The sequence below is a fragment of the Cygnus atratus genome, chromosome 13 (assembly GCF_013377495.2).
Source record: "Cygnus atratus isolate AKBS03 ecotype Queensland, Australia chromosome 13, CAtr_DNAZoo_HiC_assembly, whole genome shotgun sequence".
Classification (NCBI taxonomy): Eukaryota; Metazoa; Chordata; class Aves; order Anseriformes; family Anatidae; genus Cygnus; species Cygnus atratus.
This window is the reverse complement of record NC_066374.1, coordinates 2,896,693-2,923,239: the sequence shown is the minus strand read 5'-3', so window position 1 is coordinate 2,923,239 and position 26,547 is coordinate 2,896,693. Positions and strand designations below refer to the sequence as shown.

The following is a 26,547-nucleotide window of genomic DNA, read 5'->3' as shown; positions in this document are numbered from 1 at the left end:
GCACTTTTCTCACTACTGCCTTCCAAGTCAAAATACTATAATATTAGCATAATGCACACGTATACATGTTTATAACCACAACAATTCAACAAACTTCCTAATAAAGTTTAGCTAGTCTTTCAACAAAGCATATCCAAATGGAAGGTGATCTCTGAAATATCAATAGGTAGCCTACAAGATATTTCTCATGCTGATGTCTCATGGAAAAAAAAAAAAAGTGAAGTCAAAAAACCAAATCAGTGATGAATTTGATGAGCATATTAGTGTTACAAGAATTGTTAGTCTGGTTCATGCTGAATTAAAAAAAACAAAAGATAAAGCTGTAGTTCCATTCAGAATGTAGATCAGTTCTTAAAATAAGAATTATTTGCCCAAAATTAGTCCCAGAATTATAAATCACCTACCAAGAGAGCCTGAATAGCACAAGTCCAGCTGCAAGCACTGACAATAGTTGTCAATTAAACAAATTCCTCCCATGCAACAGAGACTCTCCAGGCCAGTAGACTCCTGAGGAAAACTTCAGTAACCAGAGTGACCTTATATCACATCCTGAAATCAGTAAAAAGAATTCCAATCTAAAGTACATTGTAATTGTTTTCTGCTGATGGGACCACACTAGTTATTAACAGAAGAAACAAAAAAACTACTGTTGTCATGAGGCATGGGGTTAAAGCTGATCTGTAGGCACATCAGGATTTGAATTTTTTCCATCTTTAAAGGTAGAAATAAACACCCTGAATGGGTCTAAGGAGCTTAGGCAGTACATACCGCAAAAAGCTAAATAATGTATAATCAAAGTACTAGGTCAAAACTTGTTTTGGATTGTTTGCATGAAAAAAAAAAAGTATTTCCAAAGTTGTGCAGTCAAGTAACTGGCATTTTTCTAGTATGACTAGGAAAGAGACTATTTTAAATGAAAACATTATTAAATGAAAATAGATAATGATTATTTTTATTAATTTTGTCATTTCTGTAATAATTCAAATTGCCAAGCATGAGAAGCTGTGGGTGTTAAGTGCCTGAGTAATAAATCCATGATCAAAATGAACCATAATGTATGCATGAGGGGATGACAATGTGATGGTGAATGTCTCTTTGGCCAGTCAGAGACTAGCAGAAAATAAGAATTTTTAGAATTTGAAAGTATTGTGGGAGGGTGGTTTGAAAGTAACTGTGATGCCAAAGAAGAGAACTTTAGATAGTACTTGTGAAGCAGAGTTGAAGTTCCATCAGTTTGCAACCCCTGACTTTCATCTGCAGATAAAAGAACTTGATACTTCTTCTACCTGTAGCTCAAGTGTGAGTTCAGTCTTATAAACTGAATTGAACTTCTGATTACAAGACACTCTGTCACTGCTTATAAATCTCAGCCTGAGAGATTCTGAATGTTTGTGTTTCTATTTATTTTGTTTCTATTATTAATATCACAGGAACATTTGGCATTCAAAATTAGGGAACCATTATTTTCAACATAATGTAAAACAAAGGCAATTCCAGTTTTAGAAACAAGACAAAAGGTAGGAAGGAAAAGTATTACATGATGCTATCTCTGGTTAGTTAAATTGTATGAAAACTGTATGATTTCATTCTAACATGGGATATTACATGATCAGGCTCATAATGTCATAGTATTGTATTATCACTATGTATTTTTATGTCTTGTGGTTTTAGGGAAGAAGGTGTTCACAGCTGAGTGTCTCAGCTTTTTACAGCGATATATCAGGAACTCAGCACACATTTTCGTAAAGGTTTCTGACCCAAACATGGGTTCTGCTAGAACCCATAGGTCCTCCTATATTTTATTAGCATACATAGATATCAGTCAAACATTTTAACATTTTTAACATTTATATTGAACAGAATCCATAAAAATAGATTCTGTAAAATACCAAAAGGCTCTTCTCATACCCTGTTGAAAACAATGGCCCTCAGACATCACACAACGAATCCTGGCTTTTCTGCATAATATGCCATAGTCCTCATTTGTAGGTTTGTAGAAAGCTTTCAGCTTTGCCAATATTTTTCAGAGTTGATTCACTGAAGATACAGGTGAATATATCTATATTTATTATTTTAGAGAATTTCATCTCATTAGAGTTTGTATTAATAAGTTACTGAAGGAGGAAATGGTTATATTGTATATATATTCTGTGCAAGTTTTCTATATTTCTGTATAAGTTTATGCATTTCATAAAGTCACAGGAACTTCATATATGACAGATCACATTTAAGTTCTTTGCTATTGATAGGCTTATTCAACCATTTTGTTAAAACACCGTATGGAATAATGAGCCCTCTAGTGGTTGTTCATCATCTTAAATTTCCATTATAATGCTCTGTATTAACTAACACAATTAAAACAAACAAACAAACAAACAAGAAAGCCTTTCTTTTTCAGTAGCAGCACAATTGTTGTGGTTTTAACTCTTGAGAATATTATTATCACTTTTCTACAAAAAGGAAATTAAATAGTAAGAATTGGACTGGTTCGGTTCTAAAGCTTGAAACGAGTACCAGTAGAAAGGGATTCAGGATTACACCTGCATGAGGCATGATACTCTTCTGTAAGGGAATTTGACTTTAAATACCAAGAATACATCTGATTCTGCAAAAGGCAGCAATCAAAAAAAAAAGTCCACTGATGAAGGGGCATTTGGTCACTGGGGACTTGGAGGGGCCTAGATATATCAAGCATTTTTTACTTCATATATTGATAGAACAAATGCTAGAGAAAATTTTCAAAGTTTGTGGAAAGGAAGAAAGGAAAGAAAAGTATTGTGTGCTTTCCTGTTAGAGGAAAAACCTAGAAATAGGTTTAGCAGTTCTCTGATGAGATGGGGTGGAAAGGAACCATCTAAGTTGCAGCAGTCACTGGACTGAAATTAGTGATAAATAACCTGACTTACGTTTTCTTGAAATGTGTAAGGATTGCATTTCTGAGAAAGAGCTGACATATAAACAAAAGATTATTTATTTATTTATTTATTTTTGTCTTAAGCCAATGTAATGCAAAATGTTTAAAGGAAATAAGAAAATATATATCTTGTGCAGATTTAATCTATCTGCTTATATTCCCACCTCAGCATTCAGATGGATCCTCTAGTCAGTGGCTCCTTTATTCTTACTACGTCAAAGGATGCATGCTAACAGTTTTAAGATGCAACAGGAGAAGTGAAAGGGTTTTTCTTTTTCAGGCCAGTTGTGCCATGACTTCTAAATAGCTCAGCCCCTTTTAGTTTCATTAGTCTGTTTTACAGGTCTTAGAAATATTTACCACTGAGCTCTCTAAATTTATCAAGGCTCCGAGCTCATGTGTCCCTGTGCATTTTAACAGCATGACAGAGGGTCTGCATTATGCTTCAGAGCTAGCTGCTTTTTGTTTTCTCCCCTGGTTGATTGCTGGGAAGAGTTTTTCCACATTCTCAGCCTTGACACAATCTTTTCCTGTCAGGACAGGGGCTCAAGGCTGCAGTACTCACTACAGGCATCTTACCCAGTACCTTGTATTGGACTCAGCAACTGATTTTTCCATTTAGAAATTCTGACTGATGGTGGTAAGAGGCACCCAAACTATTTTGTTAAAACAAAGCATTCTTTAACAGAAACAGGAGGAAAGGGACTAGCAGAAACTGCACTGTGGTTGCATAGCTCCAAAGGAGTGGGCAGACCTCTGGAAGCATGTAATTGAAAACCAATAAAGGAGAAAAGAAGTAACCAAAATATTTATATCCCAGCTTGAAAACATTCTTACAATTAATGTTTTCAGATCCATTTGATGATGTTTATAAATTCCAAAGAGTACAAATGTCAGCAAGATAAACAAAAACTCTAGATGTTGAGTCACACAAACAGAATAAGGTACAGTTTTCACATTAAAAGATTCTTTTAAACCTTTATCCTAATACTATTGCATGCTTTCTCCTATTTGGGCAATGCCACTCTGAGGCATTTGAAAATTAAGTAAATGAAACAAGATACATTTAACATATATTTGGAATGTGTATAACTTTACCTGTGGAGGTATTTTCACTGGTATCTTGTGAATACAGAATACTCTCCGCTACTACTTGGCAGGGAGGTGAAATTATATGGAAGCAAGTACAGCACAATTGACGCCTGTGTAATTGGTACTATTAAAGTCATTGCCTGTATTCTGATAACTATTTTGTAATACATCAGAAACCTGGCAGAGATGCACAATTCATTTGAATGGTGCAAGGTCAAGTTCAAAGCATTCTGCTGAAATAATTCTAACAACAGAGTAACATCTTACCAAAGCACTTATTTCTGTGCTGAGATCCCAATGCTATCCAGAATGCTTTAATTTCTTTTGGTTGAATGGTTTTGATATCTGGCAGGTCTGCTCCTGCTCCCATTAAAATATGAAGCAAAAAATTGTGCTGTCTTAAATCAGTCACAGTGATAAGAGATAAAGATCAACACGTTTCAGTCTGAACTTTGCTAGTTAACAGCTGTCACTATGTGGGATTTCTAAGGACTTGTTATTTTAATCTGTTGAAGTCATGTATCAGAAACCAAAAGTAGAAATTACTCGGTCCCTGTTTCTCACATCCTTATTTTTCTTTAATTGATAATATTTTTAGTTTTATTTTATCAAAAGAACAAGAAAATAAAAGTTCCCATTATTCTCATGAGCTTGTGTGAAGTCAGAGCATGTTAATAGGAGGTGATGCAGCAGAATGTATAGAAGCTTGAGTTCACATCATGAAATAGAGTATTTGTGACAGGCTGTCCTCTTGAACCTTTTTACTGTACCCCAAAGTCAGAAATTCAAGGAAGACATCTAGTTCAAGAAAGAAAATTACAGTGATAACACAGGTGGCTACCAATAGTCATATGGATTAACATGTCAGTTCTCATTTATTTAACTGCCGTAATCTGTTTTCCTTTTTTTTTTTTCCCCAATAGTTCAATTTCTTTTTTCAAAAGAAAGTTCCAAAATACGTTATAAGAACTATAATTTTTAAAATAACAGTAATACAAAATATTTTATGGACCTCACTTTTGGGGTCATAAGAACATAAGCAGTTAGTTTCTTCCTGCATTTCTTAAATGTGTTCTTTTCTACTTCCAAGACAAGTTGTTTCATGTAATAACTGTTAAAAGTGAATGTATGTGTGTTGTAGTTTTAAACATATTAATAGTATTTAATAAATTACACAATTTATATATTTTACTTTGTTATTAAGTATGTTTTATATTTTATATTACTAAGTCTTTTAGAGTGAACTCCCAAAGAACAACAGAAATGCTAATGAACCTGTAAGGATAGCAGGTGTTGGTAAAAGCAAGTTGTTAACTGGGCGAGTAAGCGTGAAGGCATCCAGTTATCAGCTACTGAGGGAGATGGGGAATTACCTTTTACTCATTAAATTTTCTCAGTGTTAAATCTTACTTGCCTGTCAGTAAAAACCTGGCTTAACTTAGTCTAAGGAGATTCTAGAGTTAATATAAATATTCATACACAAATATGTAGTCCTGTTTGAGGTTCTGAAACCTTCATTCGAAGAAATTTCTAAAAACAGACTCCATGCTATACAGCGCTATACTTATGTTATCTCTGGAGGTAAGTGGGGAACTAGTTTAAGAAGGGAGTAGTATATGCCCTGTACTTCATGGTACTGCATCTGTAAGTGCTGTGTGTTGTTTAGCATAGGGCTTGTTAAGAACGGTGCTTGAGGTTTACTTTCTAAATTTTCTTATTATGTGCACACTTGCAGAAATGCTCATTATTCTGTAAAAGAAGTCTATAAAAGCCTAGAGGAGAATTCACCTTGAGCCAGGAAACTCACTTTGTGAGATCTAGGAGATCTATGTTTGTAGAGAGCACAGGACAACCAGTGACCAAACTGCCCTAAGTATTCATCTGCATACTTTCTAAAACACTGTTTAAATGTCACCAGTAGTTGGTATTTTGAGGCTATTTATTGTGTAGAGATTGAATTACACCGGGTTGTAAACATGCAGATAGCACACACGTAAGGTAATGTCACAGAATAGATGTGTGCAACCTTCTCAGCTGAGGCACCTATCTGTTTGATTTTATATGAAAACACGGTAAGTACACAGCACTAAACAGACCTGGGCACATTTTTCTAAGGCTTTGTCCATTCCTGTGTGTGGCTAACTCCTTTCTATAGAGGTTTTTTTAAATGAGATAAATTGTGCTATACATTAGCATCTGCATTCTGCAATATTGTCTTTTGTTGACAAATTACTTGTATTTTTTATTGGGAATAAAAAATAGAATTGCACAGCAGGTGGCAGCACAGGTCCTGCTTGACTTCAGCCTAGTTTGCCCCTCTGAGAAAACTCAGTCACCAGTCTCGTGTTGGTTACAGCTATTAAACAAATCATCTTCGAAGCAGATGATTTTTAGCAAAGAAATAGAAATGACCTGTGTCATTGCTATAGTACAATGAGTGCTTTCTGAGAAGCTCACTGGAGACACAAGCAGCATAACTCCCTGGCAATTTGGGGTAGAGCTTGCTGCAAAGGTACGTTTTATCTATGCAGTACAAACAGAGTACTGCTATGCAGACCCCTGGATATGTCTGTCTACATGTTAGCAGAAGGAGAAGGTTTTCACAACGTATTTAGAAATATGTAAATGTGCTCTACTGTTTTCTCTTTGGATTTTTGTTCCCCAGCTAGTTGGCCCTTGCTTGCCATCCTTGGGAAGGGGTAATGATGAAGCAAAATGCTGATAATCATACCAGCTTCAATTCCATGGAATTTGTTACTATATTTGCTCTGGGGTTTGGAATCCAAACACATGCTCCTCGGTACACATACAAGAAAACAAATTTCAAGAAAACAAAGCTCACCTAGCTTCCTGATGTTGTCCAGCAGCTTGCACAGGGTGCAAGGTGAAGGTAGCTTGCAGCAGGATCCTGCCAGCAACCACAGAGTGATCACACTCAGTTCCTAGAGAGATGATGTTGCTTTTTCACTGTTTAGTTTTTTGGATGTTGAATGGCCTGAATAATCTGAAATATTCTGGCTAAGCTGTAAGGAGGAGAGTGCAGTAGTCTAAACCTTGTAGAACCCAGGATTTTAAAATCAGATTCTGAAATTTAATTCCCATGTGCATCTCTCACTCCTCTCTTCTCTGATCCTTCAATAGGGTGTGTGCTGGGGAAAGCGCAGGGGGCATAGTTCAGATCATATTTGTGAATGAGGTGGTCCGCTTTGAAATATCTTGGACCAGAATTCTCAAACAGTCCACTCATCAGCTCTAACAATTGTACCCATTCTGTCTCCAGGTATGCCTAAAAAATGTAATGATGACATTGAAGATTACATATGGTTTTTCCTTTTTCAATTTCCTTACCTAGCCTGTGGGGAAAAGAAGCAGGAATCCTTCTGGGAATACTTTGATCATCAGGTAAAACTTGATGGCATTTGTTTTTGGGTATTCAGGGCAGACATTTTAATCTTGCTTTGCTAAAACCATTTATTTACTTAGTTATACATTTGCCTGAATCACACATTTCAGTATCTGGCTAAAGTATCACCTAACACTCAGAAGACTTACGAGATTATTAGGCTTACTCAGTATTACTGTAGACCTCCTGTGGTACTGAATATGGTTTGCTTCTTTTAAACTTTTTAATCCAGTATTAAGAGGAATTGTCATTAAGTTATAATAATTAGCCTAAAGTAAAATCTTGAGTGGTTGGTTTAAAACTGTTTAGGCCTCCTATTTACCTCAAATCCTCTACCATTTTTTTCTGAACGTTCTTGCAAACACTTTCTATATCATTTTTATATTAACAGCACAAGTTGCACTCTGATAGCACACAGTGAATAAAACAAAGTATGGATAAATTAAAATTCTGCTTGGATACTTCCAGCTCTCTTGATGGAACAAAAAGGCCAGCTGAATATTTTTAAGCAGTTTTAACTTTTGTTTCGATGTTTCACTGTTCAAATTCTCAGGAGAAACTAAAAAGAAACTGAAACAGCCAAACAGAATATGTAGTCTGACACAGAAACTTAGTCTACCAAGCAGACAGAACTATGTTTGTAACTCCTGAGTTCACAAATCATTAGTTTATAAATTCGTGTGTAAATTAATCATAGTGATTATTTGTAATCATAGAAGAGCATAAATCCATTATTGTTAAGTCACACTTTTGAGGAGTAAAGGCATAAGGACAAATTTTAAATATGCTAATATTGGCATAAACCCAGAATAATTCATTTAACTTTCGTAAAAGTACTTAATCCTCACATCAAAATAAATAAGCATAAAATCTACATCTCAGTTCCCTACATGGCAAGGTGATGCTGCTTGATTCAGCAATCATCATTGGAACAATTGAAATGAACAGACAAAATGGATGAGATATATTAATAAATATATAGCTATTTTAATAACTGCTTTATCATCTTCTTTTCAAAATATGCCAATACCTAACAAGCTGTCATGTTTAACTTCAAAGAGAGACTAAATCCTAACAATGCCTACCTGATAAATACATCTAAAATCTGATGAGGTAACATCATCTGAAGCAATTCATTAGTTAATGTGTATATACATGACAGGTCTCATGTAGCAAAAAATAAGAAAAAAACATTGAGAGAGTAGAAAGTATGTATATAATATTCTCTCTTTATAATACATTACTATAAGTAATATCTTATACAGAGCTGCCAGATAGTTTTCATTTGATGATGTTTTATGTGAATATATTGTTTATGACCCTTTGTTAGTAAGTTATTACCCACTTGCTAAAATTCATATGGCTAAAGGTATGCAATTATATATAATACAATTCCTAAGAGTTTTGTGAAAATCAATTATCCCTAAGAATGCTCTTCTTTTTTATATCCCTAGCAGGGGGAAAGGCAGCAAGAAGAGGTAAATCCTTATCAAGCAAGGATTCCATGGAAGAAAAAGAGCTATGGATTCAAATCTACTTCAAAGACAAACAAAACAAAACCAAAAAAAAAGGTAAGCTTTGTTAGACCTGTTGTTCAGAGGACTGCTTGTTTATTCCACATAGCAGTATTTCAGTCTATAGACTTTCTCTGCTGTGGTCAGCCATTTCTGAGAAAGGAAGTGACCATCAGCATAACATCGAATAAGGATGTAGCTTTGAATTTTCTGCCCTTCAACAGCGTTGTGTCAAATGCTCAAGCTGAACTTTCAGACTTCCTATATGTGGTATAAAAGTCAGAGATGTTGCAGTATTTCTGCATTCTCTGTACTTCATTGGCTAATGCTAAGAAGCATTTCAGTTTAAAATGGTACTTGGAAATACGAAGTGTTACAGACACAACTGTTAAGACATAGGTAAATGCTTGGCTGCCATCAATACTACCTGAGGATAGATTGAATGGCAATATTCAGAGAAGAGTAAAACTCAGCAGCACAGTGTGTACTAGTAGCATTCAAACTGGAACTGGAATGGCATATAACTACAATTGAATCAAGTGAAATCAAAACGCAAAATCAGAGCTCTAATTAATTGAAAATTGGATAGCTATTGCAGTCCTGTAGTGTTCAGTCATGTCAGAAATGTCCCTCCACTTCCAGTCATCAAAAATATTTCAAATTTACCCTTCAAAGTATTAGAATTAAAATAAGATGAGAGGATTTTGGCAATCCAATTAATCTCATTGTATTTGTTGGTTTGTTTTGACATCATACTCAGCCTGATGATATTTGAGCACTCCTTTTCCCGAGTCAAGGAAGTCGAACATGAAGGCAAAATTCCAAAGGAATACAGATTGTTTCACATTACAAGAAGATAAAGTTGTGCAGTTTGCAAAGTCTATCAAACGTACATAGATACTACTTAAAAACTATATCTGTCTTACAGATCCTCCAGGTATTGTCTTCTAAAACCTTTCCCATTAACATCCCTGAAAGTAGTCTCTAGTGAATTGACATTCACCTCTACTCACTGATAGGAGTCCCAGTGCGAGTTCTGTCAGAGTGTGGATGTGCTGCAGAGTATGGCTGGAGGCTCGGTTTCCAGTGGTGCTTTCATGGGATGGGAACCTACAACAACTCTTCTGTTCCTTTATTCATATTTGAAGGTTTCTAATCTACAAAGATATCACTAGACTTCCTTTTTGCCTTCCCTTTTACCCATGATCTCTAGCTAATGCTTGCTTTTTCTAGAGTTAATTTACAAAAGAAAGAAGAAAAAGCAGATGCTGCAATTGTGTCAGTATAAGCAAGTTGTTTCTTCTGTCACTGGGCAATATGAGATCTTTTGTCCTGCACAGGAAGAGACCTGGTCTGGAGGTGGCTGCTGAACCCTGGTCTTTCCTGGTTAATTGCCTTGATAAGCTGTCTGCTTACAGTGTTTTAACACTTCTGCAACATTTAAAATCAACATTGCAACCGTTTGTGCCCTAACTGCGAAGCTGGTGGGATGGCTGGTGGGATGGCTGCCTCCTCCTCCCAGGCAGCCAGACCGACAGGTGTGGTTTATGAAGCCTGGACACAAAACACATGCCCTGTGGCAGTACTGGAAGCTGGCAGTTAAGCGCAATAGGAGCAGATTGCAGGCTGGATTCACAGAGAAAAAGTTGGAGTAAATGACTTTATAATGGAGAACATTCAGGTATAAAACTATCTTTGATAGACAGCAGAGATAAAAAGGGGAAATGATGTTCTGTTATGTGCTTTGTGAGTCTCCATATTATAGAATTGACCTTGTAATAAGAGAAATTTCCTCCGTGAGAAGGAATGAACATACTGCACATGACAGGTGTAGCCACTATTCTGGGATTTCAGAGCTTACCATAACATACATAAACCAGGTGTGAAAAAATGTATTAGAAGTGTATCGCATAGATTTACACAACCCTCTAAATCCTGAGAACAAGTGTACCACATACTCCGTGCCTGAGCTCTTCAGAGCCTGCTGAACAAGCCATGCACCAGAACTAGTGGATGCTTAAACTCTGAAGAGAGAAAAGTGCTGCCACTGCCATGCCCTTGCCCTAACCTGCTGGTTTAGGCTGATGTTGGTGCTCCTGACTTTTCTCCTGCATGCTTAAAGAAAAAAATCGCCAATAGTGCTGTTTGTGGCCTTGATCGGGAGGTAAGCAAGGCAAAGTTTGTGAAGCTCTTCTCTTGTTAGGCCCAGTGATAAAGTTGGAAGAAGTAATGAAAATAATGCTTTAAAACTTGGTAAGAGATGGAATTGCTCAGGCTGTTTGTCTAGGGAATATAATGTACCTTTTGTTACCCTGGCTATTTTGGCACTACCTTTTAATTTCCTCAAATTGCTACAAGTCTTTTATCTGAAGATGCTTTTATTGTATATTAATGAAGTTATCTAGGCAACGTGGGCTAAAGCTGAAACTCCCCCTGCATCATCCTTCTCAACTAGCATTGTCCAGTAAGAAAATAGGTCTGTAAGTGATCCTATTCATCTGAACAAAAAAGAAACTGTTACCGTGGTACTTGTCAACTGGGTGTAATTCTGATACAGGAGCTGCCCTTTGGAGTCAGGTTCCATTACAGATAACGTGGTGGTGTCTACTTTCAGGCAGTTCTGAATTCTGACCATATAAGACCAGCAAAAGCAGAGAACAGCTCAGAATGCAGCCATTCCCAACCCTAGCTCCAGTTTCTGCGAATATTCACAGCTAGGTTTTATTCACAAGCATTTACTTGTTCTGTTACTACAAAAAGAATAACAATTATTTCTGCAAATAATTTGTATTTATAGTGTTGTGTGAATAAATTAATTAATTCCAGGAATCAAATTGTAATAGTACTACTGACAAAAATGCAAGCATTGTCATTATTGTATAAATTAAGCATATTCCATTAATACTCTCATATATTATGTTTTTGTAGACCCAAGGAACAATATGCACAACCTGGTAGCAGCTACTGGTTTGACAAACTGTTGTGTAAGTATAATTCTCTTCTGTTTTAACAGCAAAAGGGAAGATAACATCCCAAATGCATGACTTTAAAACAGTCACAATTTTGTTAACTTCACCACTGCACTAAGGGTAAGGGATGGTGGATTAAAGTTCATTAAAAGTGCTTTATCTTTACAGATCTGAATGCTGAACCATATTCTTGATCTCATGGGAAGTACTTTTGAAGGTAAGAATTCAATTATCTTTTCAAAAGACACTGTGTTAAGGTTTACTTGGTTTACTTTTCTTCTTTGTATGTGACTTGTGGTTTTTTCACTGATAGATATTTTGTGTTTCACAAATGTTTATGAATGGAAACAGATCAACTTAGAAGCTCCTACGCAAAGGAAATGTTGACTATTTGACTGAAAAGTTCTACTAAGAATATAGGAACTTATTAGTCTAGCCTCTTTCTCCATGTTAGTGAGAGCCCGTAGAGAGACATATGTGGATGGGAAGAGGTAAAAGTGTATGTGGGGCATGTTTTGTGGTTGTCTTCTAAAGGGTTTGCAAAAGGTGACCAAGAAAAAAAAACATATTTATTACATTGTAATAGTGTAATATGTGCAATTGCTAAGGGGGTACCACCACGGCGAACTGTCTGGGGTCCATAAACAATATTTTAAAAGTCTCTTCTCCAAGCATTTGTGTACTTTTCTCAGTGGTCCACATGGCTACAGCAATGATTCTTTTGGACTGATGGGATCAACAATGTAGGGGGTCAATAAACCTGCAAGGAAGGAGGATGTGCTAGAAAAGGCAAGATGTGGCTGAACATTTTGTTACAAAGACAGAATGAAAAGATTGCAATTTACATTCCAGCAAAATCCTGACATTTTGACAAGCTAGGTAAATGAGATTCTTTTACATACTTCATTTTGTAAACTATGACAGAAAGGATGGAAGATGCAAGGCTGCCTTGCAAAGGCTCCCTTACAAGTTTAGGAACAAGCTGAAGCGGAGCTGCTGGAGCATGTCAGGGCAGACTGACAACTTGTAATTTAGACAGGATCTGTAGAATAGTTTAAGATTGCAAGGCTACCCAGTTGCTTTAAAGCATATATAATACTAATGCCCTTGGGCTGTGAGTTTTGTGTTGTGACTCCATAATTTTACCCTCTGGGCACAACAATCTCTGAAACAGAAAAGGAAGGATGTCTGTGGAAAGCAGGATCAGTTTGTACTGATTCTTATAAGGATATATAATTACATAAACAGATGTTTCAAGTGTTATTTATAGTTTGATTTAAAAAAAACACATAAGGGAGTTCACAACAACAAGAAAAGTGTAAGACTTGCAGAAATAGATTGCAAATTTATCAATAGTTTCCAGAAATTTCTCTTAGATATGATGAATAAATAGTTCACAGTCTGCCAGTGCTAAAGACTATAAGTAGATTTATGTTGTGTTGTTTTTTTTTAATTATTATTATTTAAGAAATTAAACACTGATAAACAAAGAAAAATACCATTTAATCTGTGTGTAATTTTTAAACTGTTACATAGGAAGCCAGTTGTTCTAAAGTAAGTATTTCTTCATGCACCAAAACATGTTTTGGACAAAAGATTATATCTGACCTTCATGAATATCTGCTGATGTGTATTTCCCTCCCTCAGCCTCCCCCTCGAAAAAAAAAAAAAAAGAATGACTAAAAATATATAAGCAATAAGATGAGTCATTCTTATCTTACAACATTACTTCTCACATTACAAATTCTGGGGAATATGTGCACATGCAACTGTTCCTGTAAGAACATTTTGTATGGGGGCACAACAGAGGATTTTGTTTGTACTTGCCTATTACATATTCCTCTGAAATGTATGTGAAGTGGCAGCCAGCCTGCAGACATGTGATTAGAACTTGTGTTACTTTTTTTTTTAATTGCATCACACTTTTATAAAAACTGAGCTCAGATGACAAGTGGGAACACTGTTAAGGTGAACGGGTAGTTCTTTTTTACTGTTTAGGCTCTAAATAATTAAAAGAAATAGGATATGGAAAAGGGTATTGATTGAGAGGTTGGCCTTGTTGTTTCTGTCAAGACAAACTTCTGCCATGGCATATGTAAACAGAAAACCTGTTGAGGTCGAGGTCCTCACTGAATTTTAGTCTTTGCTCTAACAAACACCCAAAACAGTTTCATACTGAATTAGGGCATCACAGTGTTTAAAATATTATGATTCCCTTAAAGGAAATTGTAAGACTCGGGTGTTTCTAATGAAAAGAGTGTGGAATAGACTGGAATATGGCAATATTTTAGCCATATTTTTAGCTATAATCTGTCCTAATCTAATGGGCTCTTTATAGTAAGGCTGGCCTGTTGTAGCTATTACTAACTATGGTTGTGCTCTTTAGACTGAAATGTTTTCTGATTTTTTCACAAGATCCATTTTTAGAGACTTCTATTTACTTTCTTTTGACCATCTCTAGGAAGTACTGAACATATTTCATTATGTGGGAACTATTCAAAGTCCTTGCAATGACTGTTCAAAGTTCTCTCTGAAGTCCATAAAATCATTTTTAGTATTTTGTTTTGTACAGTGATCTGATGATTGTACAGTTGTGTATGTTCTACTAATAAGCATGTAAATTTTTGCACCAACATTATTAAATCCAGAGTGCCAGATCTTTCCTTAGATTTATTTTGGTATAGAACAGAAATACCCCTGTCAGTACTGTTTTCCTGTCTTAAAATGAATATTCTTCATGTCAGGAAGAATATACAATTCCATGAACATATAGTATCATGTTTGGGGTTTAGTACTCTGAAGCTGTGCTTCTGATGGGGCTTTTCAGTTTTGTCATAAACTGTACATCAAGACAACGTTGAAACTGCATTCTCCTTTGACTTTATGTAGTGTGCAAGCCTACTGATCTCAGCAGTACAGTAGATGAAGCGCTGATTTGATCCATGATCATTAAACAACTAGGTGCCCGCTTGGACAGAAAAATCAATACTCAAGCCCAAAAGTATGACAATGCATGCTACCATAGGTATGGTATCTTGAAGCATACTGGACAGTACATATTGATAGGTCACGACTAATGAACAGTATATTGCAGTCTCTGAAGTGCTGCAGATACTTGCTTCTTGTGAAGCATAGCAGATATCTTGGTAATACTACAACAGATTGCCTCTCCTGCTGCCTAAAAGGCAGAAAATTACTGCCAGCCACTACCCTGGAAAAGAAAGTAGTTCTAAACTCCGCATCAATCTGAACAAGCAATGAAAGCGACATTTTTACAGAATACAAATGTTATGTCTGCAAGTGGGTACACGTTTGTTTCATGCATGGAATATGGCTTAAAAACAAAGATGCAATTATGTAATGTAATTATATGTTCAATGCTTGCAAGTCTACATAATGACCCAAGAATGAGAAGCCAGATTTGTACAGCTCAGGGTAACAAAAATGATTAAAGTTTTTTAGTTCAGGAGACTAAAAAAGAACTATCAAACTTTGTCTTGACTTCCCCTCTCCTCCTTCCCCAAAAAGCATACAGTGTGGTGGCTATAGATACTAGATGTAATAAAGAATTATTCCCTCTTTTATATTCAAATTGGTTACTTTACGGCTACTGTTATAAACAGATTTGCAGATAATTTTCCATTCTGGTTTCATGTATAATATAATAGTAAGAAGGGAATTGAACTAGCTTGAACAGAAAGTGTCAAAGAATGAAGCTATTCGTAGCTTCAGAAATAGGCCTCTTTAAACACCACTCTTTATTTAAAAAGCCATCTTTCAGTTCTCCCCTGCTTGAAATTTCTCCTTGAAATGTACTTCTTTGGAGGATCAACAATACTTTTTACCACCAAATTTGTATGACTGACTGCTATGTTATTGGTGTTGTGTTCTCTTTTAAAACCTGAGTCAGTTTAAAAAGATTTAGAGAGAACAACAAATGTATGTTATTCCTGATGAAAGGAGATAATGTGGAGGTCTAGCATGCTTCATCCTTTTTTTTTTTTTTTTAACTATGTGCCTAAGTTAATTGAGAAGTAGCAGAAACACAATTAAAAAGAAAAAAGAACACATTAAGCCTTTACCAGCCTAAGGCAAAACTGAGATAACTTTCTTTGGAGAGTGTTTGCTAAGAAAAAAGGCAAAGGAAGCTTATGTGCAAAGTTAGTTTCCTGCTGTTTTGATTCTAACTGTACACTGTGTAAAAACAGAATTGCATCACAGAAGTACTTGATTTCACCAGTCACTGCTCCTAACATAAATAAACAACCCACGAGCCTTCAAATATTGATTTACTACTTAGATTAAAAGAGTTAAAATTATGCAATTCCCTTGCTGAAGCCAGGAATGAGGTGAGAAACTATTGACTATTTCAGAGGTTTCATCTTATCATAGGTGAAAAACAGAGATCTTTTAGATTGGCCTTAGTCTCTACTCAACATACCTTTCTCTTGCTTCTTTTTGACCTCTGTGATAAAGATGAAAATTAGGGGTGGTACAGGACAATTCCACCATCTGGGAAGTTCTGTTATACTGATAACACTCCACTGAAATCATCGTTGTTTTTTAGTTACTGGAAAGATACAAAGCAGTTGCGATGGGAGACAAAGAGATCCCTTTCATTCAGTTTTGTTTTTAAAGACAGTGTGACATACTGTTGCATTAAGGCAGTTACTATTTTTCTTCATGGACTCCTGAAATATTGGCAGAGGAGTTTCAGCCCTTTTGTAATAAATGTAAACCTCCTGACAACAGGTTTGCTTTTCTTAGCTACCTTTTTGGAAGCCTTAGGACATATTCTACTTACCTTCAGTGTATTGCTAGTTGACCCTAACTGTTTATTTATAGAGAGCAAATAAATCTATTTCTGATTTGTTTTCAAAAGACGATATAGGCAAGTTTTCAAAGAATGCATTTAAATGTAACTATTTCTTATGACAAATAGAAGACCAACAGCTACATCAGTAAATCCTCCATACTTCAGTCAGGCATTGGCATACCTGTAGCTACAGGAAAGGCTGCCCATGGTGCTGTTTCTAGAACCTGCCCAGAACAAGGCGCATTTTGGCTCTTCACTTGTACACCTTGTCTTTGGCAAGCTTAATTTAGGACTCATTATCATAATTGTAACCTGACAGGTTATCTTTTTTCTGTATTGAACCAAATTTTTTCTGTAATTAACCTTTTTGTTTTTTCTGATGTTGCTGAAATTATCAAACTGACTTAGAAGCTCATCCTTCTGAAACAAATAAATTCCAGACTGTGTAGTTCTTGGTGGTCGCTTAGTATCATCTTATAAACTGGGCTCCTTTCAACCGCTTTTTTACTTGACGTAAGATACTATGACTTAAAGAGATGTCATATATTTATCATACATTAAAAAATCAATATTTTAACTGTGTGCAGAAGTTATAAATTGTGCCTATTACTTTTGTTTAATTAAAGTTTTCTCTCTTTTTTTTTTAAGTAGGTCTTAATGAAAATAGGAAAAAGTGATTTAAAATTACAAAAAGTAGTTCTGAGAGGTGAAAATGCAACCAGATGTACGCACTACTTCAGGTGATGGCATCTCTTGGCAATTTATTCATTTTACTAAACAGGAAACCATTGGTATTGAACATGATAGTAATAATTTTTAGTTTTTTAAATTATTTTTGCAGAAAAATGGTAAAGCCTAGACCATCTAAAATGTAGAGTTCCCACTTCTCCCATCTTGGAAAGAAAACAGAACTATGGAAGAGACGCCAGAAAGCAAAACAGATCATCAGAGATTCAGAGGGGCTCTGCAGAGGTAACGGGGTTGTGGGGCTGTGGATGTTTCAGCTGATCTGCCCTACAGCTGCTGGGGACGGTCACAATTTCTTGCCTCTGCCTGCAAGGGGGCAGGGTAGGTCCCATCTGGTTCGGCTCAGGAACCAGCTCACTGCAGGGCCAGGCAAGTATCTCTGTGAGTATGAAGGGCTTTTGTCTTATTCTTTTAGGGACAGCTGCTAGCCCAGCCCTAACAAATCTGTCAGGCCCTGCAGGCACGGGAAAAGGCTAGAGGAAAGGGAATGTGGAGAGCATACCTCCTGTTTAATGGGAAAACTGGGGGGTAAAAAAAAAAATAAATGAGGAGGGAGTGTGAGGATCTGAGGCTCAGAAATGATTTCAGGGAAGGACATTTTGTTGAGCACACAAGACCATGCCACTGAACCTGAATGACCCACTGGCCTTCCTGTGGCACTCAGGACTGCCTTGTCCAGGGCCGAGGGGAGGTTGAAAAGGAGGTCCAATGACTCGGTGAGGTCTCCTTTTAGGAGGGTGTGAGCGAAGAGTTGCAGCCACCACAAAACACACAGCACCTGAAATTGACGTGGGAGCAAGAATAAGCAGTGTGAGGTAGAGGGATGGGAGCCCCAGCTTAAATTTCTTTGAAGTCCTGGGTCACTGCACCTGGAGAACACTAGACTTGTCAGCCTAGAAGAGAGATGAATGAGGTATTAGTGCACGGAAGCTGTGGCACAGACCTACAGAACAAGGAGTGACATGGAGACAGTTATGAGAGAGCAGTAATTCATGGATAATTAGCACAGAAGTCAAGGGATATCAAATGAAAATACCAGACAGAAGGCTCAAAACATACAGGAGTGATTTTCACAGAGCATGAAAACTGTGGAATTACATCAGGCTATAGATTATAGGGATTAAGAAAGCAACTGGATTTTTCTTCCACAAATTTGTCTATCAAGGGCAGGAATATGCTACTTTTAGCTAAAAATCACTGAGCTGCAGACTTCATTTTCTTCCTCGGGGGTGCCAGCCCCTGCTGGAAGCAGCAGACTGTACCAGCCGGTCCTTGTTCTGACCCAGTGTGGCCGTTCTAGGGCTTTGGGTGGCTCCCACACAGAACATGCTTCCTTACCCACTGGCAGGATACTTCGTCACTAAGCTCTATTAACTTAAAATTTAAGACTACAGGAAGTAAAAAATACTTGGAACAAATTGCAAATATATTCTCTTACCCACTGACCATTTATGAGAAAGATTTGGAAAACAGGCTAATGTGTCTGTGTTTTAGTTGGCAAAAAAAAAAAAAAATCTCTACCAAGTTTGTTTGCCTAACCCTTCCTTAATAGGGAGAGGTTAGATCAAGAAACATCAAGTCTGCATAAAGCAGATGTGCCTTTGGGCATCTTGCACAATCCAGGCTCTTTCATTAGCAATGACCTGACAATAAGGAAAACAGTGAGGTTTGAAACAAATTACAACAAAGTGAGAGCAATAAGAGGCTGCCCTAAAATTCATATGGCCCAAGCAAAGCAAAAACCACACGGTAGTTCTATTCAGCCTCGATGCAAGGAAGTGATGCACTTTGTGCTTTTCTAGGAATTATTACGTGTAACGCCCACATTGCATATTCAGCTGTTGCCAGAAGATTTTAGCCTCCTGCAAGGTGCTGTCTTTAATAGGAACAAATTCCTGATACCAAATATAGTTACTGCTTGTTTTTTAGTTTCGCTTTTTTCACATCCTGCCCAGCTCCATATGGGCTGGGGGAGGACTGTGCTGGACATCTGCTCGGGATTGATGGGAGCATGGCGTGTTTTCTCTTCTTTTACATGTTGTTAAGATGTGGCTATGCGTCTTCTCGAAAGTTAGTTATTTTGTGCTCGCCCTGCTTGGAAGAAGCCTCAGACTGCAGCCCATGTATAACCATCTGGCCAGCTTTTGCATGAATCACAGGGATATTTGTGGCCTCTGGCTTTGCGAACCGCACTGTGAGCAAGCCGAGCTGCTCTCCTCAGCGCTGCAGCTGAAACCCTCTTCTTGCACCGAGTAAGTCCCCGTGGGGGTCCCCCGGCTCTGCCCCCCGGCCTCGGGCTGCGGGGGGACACCTCGAGCCTGAGGGGACCCTGACCCCGCGCCGCCCCTTCCTCGGCGGCGTCGCGTCAGCAGAAGCGGCGGAGCGTTGGCGGCGGAGCGGGGGCTCGCTCCTCCTCCTCCCGCTTCCCCCCCCGCCTTCCCTTCCCCTCCATCACCCCCCCTCGCCGGCTCTCAGCCATTTTAGCAGCGGCCGAGCCGAGGCGGGCGGCGTGAGGTGAAGGCGAGGCGAGGCGAGCTGAGGTGAGTGTGCGCGGCGCAACACAACTGCGGCGGCCCCGGGGCCGCTCCTCGCCCCGAGGGGCTGAGGCGAGCAGTGCCGGGGGGCTCCGGGAGCCGGCTCCGGGGCCGGCCCTGCACGACGGGCGTGGGACCGCGGCCCTGGGCGGAGGCAGCCGGGGCTGAGGCTTCTCCCGGAGCCCCCCGGCCGGTGCCGGGCTGGGGACGCGGCCCGCTGCCGGTGTGAGGCGGTGCCTGGCCCTGGCGCGGCCTGGCGGCGCCTGCACGACAGCCGGGTGCCCGGGAGGCGTTGGGTTCGGGTTCTTTTTGTTCGGTCAGGATGCTCAGGAAATGGAGATTGAGGTCACCGAGAAGCGTTTTGTAAATTGTGACTTGTTTCCGTAGAAAGTAAACCGACCGCTCTGCTCCCCCAGAGGCTGTGAAAGGGGGTTGTCAGGTTGAAGGTGGTATCTGTCGTTACTTCGTTATTTTCCTTTTGGACTGTTACAGCTTAAAAATACAGATATGATATGCTTTGCTGTTTAATATTAAAGGTAAATCTGCATGCCTTGCCAATTCTGAGTGCAAAAAGATAGCAAATAAGGCTACAAATAGCAATTAGAAACATACCATCTTTCTATTTTCGAGTTCTACATTTTGAGTCACTAGGATTTGTCATCTCTGAGTAACTGCAATGATGGGAACTGTGGATGTTTCTTCCTGCCATGTGGAAATCTTAAATTTTAGACAAGCAAATCCCCAAACCAATCTTTTCTCCCAAATAAGAGACATAACTCAGTGTTCCCTAGTTCCAGGAAAAAAAATGTTTTTGTTCTGTTCTTCATGCTTGGATACAAAATTTGCATTTAACACAGTTCCATGGAAATCTTAAATATTTCCATGTAGACGTTATTTTAGTAAATATTTATGTATTTTTAATTTCCTTCCCACTTCTTTGTATTTGCAAAATCCCCTGCATTGATGTCTTAAACTATACAATTACATAAAACGTAAAACAGGCATGACAAATTTCCTTCCCCTGCACTGCCCAAGAAAAGCCTGCGATAAGGTTTACACGATATGTTAATTACTGAGGGATTTGCATCTCATGCAAACTTTACTTATGCCTTATCTTTAACGCTATCTGTAACATACGCTGTGCTAGCAAGTGGCAGTGTCGCCTGTTGTCTGCTGGCTCAATAATCCAATGTTTATCAGCAGCTATAAATTTTCAGCACAATAAACTACCAGTGTTCTGTGGATGACACCTCCTTCTAACAAGGAGATTATGGTCCAGCCCTTTTATAAAGCTAGGAAGCAACTCTTGAACAAGTCACTAAGGCAAGGCGTTAGATACAGATATATTCCAAGAGATGGCAAGATACCCATCTAGTAAAACAAATGCACCCTATTATGCTGTTTTAAATGAAGTTAATTCCCAAGTGAAATATTTAAATGGTAGTCAGAGCCTGAGCCAAATAAACATGCATAATCTATTAAAGTTAATCATTAATAAAAAGGTAGTTAACGTGACAAGTGATTGAGTGCCTGTTTGTAAGAAAAATCTTTTTCATAAGAAATTATGCTAAAAAGAATTTGAGTTAATTATTAAGGGAAGTCTTCATTGTATAGGCCTGTGGTCACTGTGCTTCAGGACATTTATATTTTCAGGAGAGAGGGAAGCTTCACAGAAGGAAGAAGGCAATTTTCTGAGAAACAAAACTTAAAATTTTGTTCTATTTGTTCGTACATTGGATTGTTATTTAGCTGGTACAGTCTCTTCCAAAGAACACCTGTTTTGTGGAAGGTACTTCTCAAAAGCTGGCCACACTACCTTAATTTTCCTGTATTCCACAGCAGCTAGAGAGCGACTACTTTGTGCTTGGCTTTGTTTCAAAGCTGCTGTACCTCCTCGTCCCCCTGTAACTGGGATCGCTCTGATACCTTTCCATCCGGGAGGTGCTCAGGGGAGTAGGCAAGCTGTACAGCAGGTCAAAAGGGGAAATTCAATCATAGAATATCCCGAGTTGGAAGGGACCCATAAGGATCATCAAGTCCAACTCCTGGCACCGCACAGGTCTGCCCAAAAGTTTAGACCATGTGACTAAGAGTACAGTCCAATCGCTTCTTAAATTCAGACAGGCTTGGTACAGTGACTGCTTCACTGGGGAGCCTGTTCCAGTGTGCGACCAGCCTCTTGGTGAAGAACCTCTTCCTGATGTCCAGCCTAAACTTCCCCTGCCTCAGCTTCACACTGTTCCCACGGGTCCTGTCACTGGTGATAACAGAGAATAGGTCATCTGCCTCTCCACTCCCTCTCGCGAGGAAGTTGTAGACTGCGATGAGGTCCCCCCTCAGCCTCCTCTTCTCCAGGCTGAACAGGCCCAGTGACCTCAGCCGCTCCTCATATGTCTTCCCCTCTAGGCCCTTCACCATCTTCGTCACCCTCCTCTGGACACTCTCCAACAGTTCAATGTCCTTTTTGTACTGTGGTGCCCAGAACTGCACACAGTACTCGAGGTGAGGCCGCACCAGCGCAGAGTAGAGCGGGACAATCGCTTCCCTCGACCGACTAGCAATGCCGTACTTGATGCACCCCAGGATACGGTTGGCCCTCCTGGCTGCCAGGGCACACTGCTGGCTCATATTCAACTTGCTGTCAACCACAACCCCCAGATCCCTCTCTGTGGGGCTGCTCTCCAGCGTCTCATCGCCCAGTCTGTACGTATAGCTAGGGTTGCCCCGTCCCAGGTGCAGGACCTGGCACTTGCTTTTGTTAAACTTCATGTGGTTGGTGATCGCCCAGATCTCTCTGCAAGGCCTTTCCACCCTCATCTGAGTACGCAACTCCTCCAAGTTTAGTGTCGCCGGCAAATTTGCTCAGAACACCTTCTAGTCCTACATCCAAATCATTTATAAAAACATTGAAGAGGACTGGCCCTAAAATGGAGCCTTGAGGGACCCCACTAGTGACCATCTGCCAGCCAGATGTGGCCCCATTTACCACGACCCTTGAAATTCAAGAGAGAGTATTTCTCCTTGGTAAGTGGAATAGGTGGCTAGGACTTATTAATAATTTGCTATTGTTTGTCCTTGTTTTTCAGTTGAGGGGGAAAAAGAAATTAGGATTGTCCATAATCCACAGGCACTAATGACTGCATGCTTCCTCAAAATCTTGAACTTTGTAGGCAGGCACATAAAAATGAAAGCTGAACACAGCACTAATTACTTCTGTGGCCACACGCTCACGGAGTAGCTTGTGTCATGCTGAAAGTAAAACACACGCTTGAAGTGGTGTGACGGGTTTCTTCCTTCTGCTTCTATAATGATACATGGTTCAGGTGAAGCCTGAAAGTGCCATGGCCCTTCCCCACAGATTGCTGTTTGTGTTCTGAGGGGTTGGCTGGGAGAGTCTTGTCAGAGTCCTGGATCTGCTGGAACTGTGAGAAGCTTTCACAGGTTTTATGTGAACCTGAGCTAAAAGCCCTATACAGAGCAAGGCTCACGTTTGCAAAGAGGAAGACTGACTAGTTGCCAGAACTGCTGGGGAGGTGCGGTTTCAGTTTTCTTCATCACAATAGATACTTAGTGTGATCTGCATCAAGCCACTCAGCCGAGATCTCCAAAAATAATTGGAGAGAACTTAAATAAACTACAGTAGGTTTCCTTTCCCTACCCTGCTGCTCCTTAGAGCTATCAGCTTCTACCTCGTACTTCATATGAAGTATACTTGTAATCGAGATACGGCTTTCATCGTGTGCCAGCAGCACATAACATTATTTAACTGACCAAGTGCATGATCCAGAGGTTAGGAATGAGAGGTGGGGGCGGCAGCTCCCTGCGCTGCTGTTGGCCTAGATAGGAAGCCCTTGGACTCTTTGGGCTACTGGGCCGCTTCTGACGGCGCTGCCGTAGCTCATAGTAGCTTTGGAGCCAAGACTAATCTCTGTGCCGGGTTGAACCTGATCTTCTGCAAAGGTTAGGTTTGATGAGCAGTGTGTGAGGCAGGCGTGTCGGTACAATTTGCCAGGGAGTTACTTTACCTTTTCAGATGACCCTGGTGATGGCAGAAGGCTCAGAAGGTATGTGGAGCCATTTGTCAATATGGAAATAAATTGCACAGGCATTCTTCAGAAATAGAGGAGCAGAAGTAAAGAAAGGTGATGGTGGGTATGGAGTTAAGGGGGGGGATATTTTCTGCTAGCCAACATGTTGCCAGAATGTTGATTTATTTAATGTATTATTTTTCAAGTTTGTGTATGCGAGTTGCTTATTGGAAGTGAGGGTGGAGCTAATCCTATGGCATCAAAAAGTTAGCATGCATTGTATTAGGTTTGCTCTTAGGTTAATAGCTGTGTAATGTGGACATGGGAAATTGCTTCCCTCTTTGCTCCAGACAGACCTAAGCCTCAGACCTTCCATTGAAATCAAGAAGTACTTTTCAGCTCAGTAAAGCGTTTTGTAAGGAATCCTAGATATTGATAAAACAATTTAAATTCTGCATGTTTTTGCTTTGTAGTACAGTTGATGTTAGATCATTGGATATTGTGCAGCTGGGAGATCACTAAGCTTCCAGGTGAGATAACTTCCTCTCCAAGGTGGAGATAAAGTGATACACCAATTATCACAGATTTAAAAGTCTCCAAGCTGGATCGTTTTAAATTCAAGGCTCTTAAATCTGTTATACCTGAATACGACAGCTGTTCAGTGTGGAGGAAACCAGTGACCTAGGATTTCCTTTGGTGTATGTTGATGTGATTTTTGATTCCTTTGAGTACATTACTGTTGCATCAGCTGAGCATCTTTTTTTCTAAAAGCATACTTGTAACTTGCCTGTTAGGCAACAGATTTATCTTTCTTTTTTTAATTCTTATTATAAATTCACTGGTCTGTCAGAAACAGCTGTTAAGTGTTAAAAGTCAGAGCACGTACATTTCCTTTACTGTGTGATGATGCCGTACCTTGTCTAATTATTTTTGCTTGTTACTTTTGTTAGTGTGTGGGGAAAATGCTCTTATTTCCATGCACTGATCATCAGGAATGTTAATAGCATAGATGCATTATGGCAGTTAAAATATTAATGTACATACCAATGGAAAAAAACCTAACTTTTCTTGAAAACCTTTGAAATTAGAAACAAGTTGGCATGACAAGGACAAGCTTAAAATAGCACATTACATTCCAACACTTGCACTCTTAAAACTTACTAATTAAAGACTTATATATTATTGTAGTAACTCTGAAGTGGTGTTCTGGTTTAGTACTACTTATTATAGAAAATAAGACTGCAAGCGAATAAGATGCTTCACAGAGATGCTTGTGTTCAGAAGATTTCTATAAAAATGTATGTTTATGATAAATGTACAGTTTATTTTTAAAATAGCTGCTAATGACACATTTAGCGTACCTCATTGTGCTTGCTTCTAGTATAAGCATGGTCAACATGTTAAAAAATAAAAAATCTTAATGTCCAGCTAACAGTTATGTTTTGCAGAATGACTTGTTAGATCTGTGCAGCAGATCTATTTACTTTTAAAGATATTTTATGATACCATACAACCCATTTTAAGGTGAAAACAGTATTAGTACAGTGCACTCTGTCCTTGTTCTACTTAGTTTGGTGCCTTACCTAACTGTGTAGCATTCTAAATTTAAGTAACACTTCTTAATAAATGTGACTTTCATTGTAGCAGACACACAACAGTAGATTTGTTCTGTAGGAAATGGTGGTTATGGTTTCTTTTGAACCACTGCTCACAGTGAGCAAGACGTGCATCTGAATTGCATCTAAACTGTGTTACTCCGTGTGTGTAATTATTCAGTTTCAACTGTACTTACTGCAGTTAGATGTCTAGTTTATAGAATTACTTGTTTGTGCATTTGCTGTGCAACTTTAGAGAAGTAATTTGAGTAGCAGCAGTTGTCTCTTTAACAAAGGTTCTTACCTGAATGCTGCTCTTCCACAGCAGCCCACAAGCGTGCCACGTGTGCAAGGCTCCTCGTGAGCAGTGCTGCCCAGTTGCACCCCAGTGTACAGTGTTGTGTCTCTGGGCTGTGAGCTGGGGTTATTGGGGACTGCACATCTGCAGCTGCCGCCGCCTCCATGAAGCCTGTGGTACAGAATAAAGCTCCATTAGCAGCTGCAGTATACCTTTATGCTTGCTAATAACTAGCACTGTAATTATGATAGACGTTTAACCCTTATGCAGTTCTGCTTTTTAAGAAGAATTGAAGACCTTCCAGTCATCTTTGGAAAACTGGTGGGAAGTTGGCCACTTTACCTAGGTAAGCTGGAGACTCAGCAGTTCTCCAAGGAGACCGTGAAGTTCTTGAATTCATTCTCAGAAGATTGCTCAGAAAATGACAGTGAGTATTGTTTGGGTGGGCAGCTTCATGAGAACAGATTTTCACCAGTGAAGTTCTCCTCATTTCTGCTAGCTGAGTTAAGCTGTCCATACTGAGCTTGGTGTGCGTGGCAGGTTACACCATTTCCCGTGCTGGCTGCACAGGTCTGTCTGGCATAGCTTTAGGTATATCTCCCTGTTCTTGAGCATCCTAGTGCAGAATGAATGGCAT

General features: G+C 39.0%; 1 protein-coding gene across 14 annotated transcripts in view; it reads left to right on the top strand.

The window, feature by feature from the left end:
* Window positions 1–19,424: 19,424 nt before the first annotated feature.
* The window catches only part of ACSL4 (acyl-CoA synthetase long chain family member 4), a 40,698-nt gene continuing 33,575 nt past the window's right edge, over window positions 19,425–26,547 (top strand). For 3 of the 14 annotated variants that reach the window (XM_035541176.2, XM_050713329.1, XM_035541165.2), the window contains exon 1: window positions 19,800–19,995. The gene's annotated coding sequence lies outside the window, so the exon portion shown is untranslated. Of the gene's footprint in view, window positions 19,996–22,395; window positions 23,014–24,495; window positions 24,548–26,547 lie in introns of those variants that run through there. The other 11 variants (XM_035541175.2, XM_035541164.2, XM_035541177.2 and 8 more) reach the window with 9 other exon arrangements.